Here is a 1,001-nt window from a genome sequence, read left to right as displayed (position 1 = left end):
TCTCTCCTCCCCCCATTTCCTGGCTCTCCTCCCCCCTCCTCCTCTCCCTACCTCTTTAAGTACCATGATACCCACCCCAACCTGGGCCATCAGGCAGTCCTACTTACAATTCTGATAGTGTTTGAGACTCATAAGGCTGCTCCAGGTCCCTAGGGAGCTAGACTTCCTGTCTTAGTCCCTGTTCTATCGCTGTGAAGAAACATCATGACTCCAGCAATTCTTATTTTAAAAAGCATTTAATTGGGGCTGGCTTACAGTTTCAGAGTTCAGTCCATTATCATGATGGTGGGAAGCATGGCAGCATGCAGGCATGGTGCTGGAGTAACAGCTAAGAGTTCTACATCCTGATCTGAAGGTGGAGAGAGGTACACTGAATCTGGTGTGAGCCCCAGTAACACACCTCCTCCCACGAGGCCACACCTCCTAATCCTGTAATGCTCTCAGTCCCACTCCCTAAGTGTTCTAGTAGATGAGCCCATGAGGCCCATTCTTATTTAACCACCACACCTCCAAACCCAGCTCACTCAGTCCTTACAGGTGCTTCTGAGCTCCTGCTTCTCCTCTCACTCCTTCAGGACAGACTTGGCCATCACAGACCACCCACCTGGCAGTGAGGAAGCAGCAGGGTAGAGGACCAGAGACAGGTGGGAAGAAACACAGTTGTTGGTGTCTAGTATGGAGCAGGTGTGTGTGTGTGGGGGGGGGTACTGTGGTGCACTGAGCTCCTGGGCAGACACAAGCCCCAGAGCCTCACTGTTCGCTCTTAGGACCAGCAGGTGACCGTCCCACCTCAAGCTCCCCTATCTGCAGTAAGAAGGCAAGAAAACACTGCTAATATGTGTTCATTGCCAAAATCACATTAAGGAAAACCACACCAGGCATACTTGCGCACACCTTTCGTCTCAGCACTCAGGAGGCCAGAGGCAGGTGAGTCCCTGAGTTCAAGGCCAGCCTGAGTTCCAGGACAGCCAGGGCTACACAGAGAAACCCTGTCTCAAAAA

This window comes from Mastomys coucha, unplaced genomic scaffold (assembly GCF_008632895.1).
Source record: "Mastomys coucha isolate ucsf_1 unplaced genomic scaffold, UCSF_Mcou_1 pScaffold6, whole genome shotgun sequence".
NCBI lineage: Eukaryota > Metazoa > Chordata > Mammalia > Rodentia > Muridae > Mastomys > Mastomys coucha.
This window is presented reverse-complemented; position numbering follows the sequence as displayed.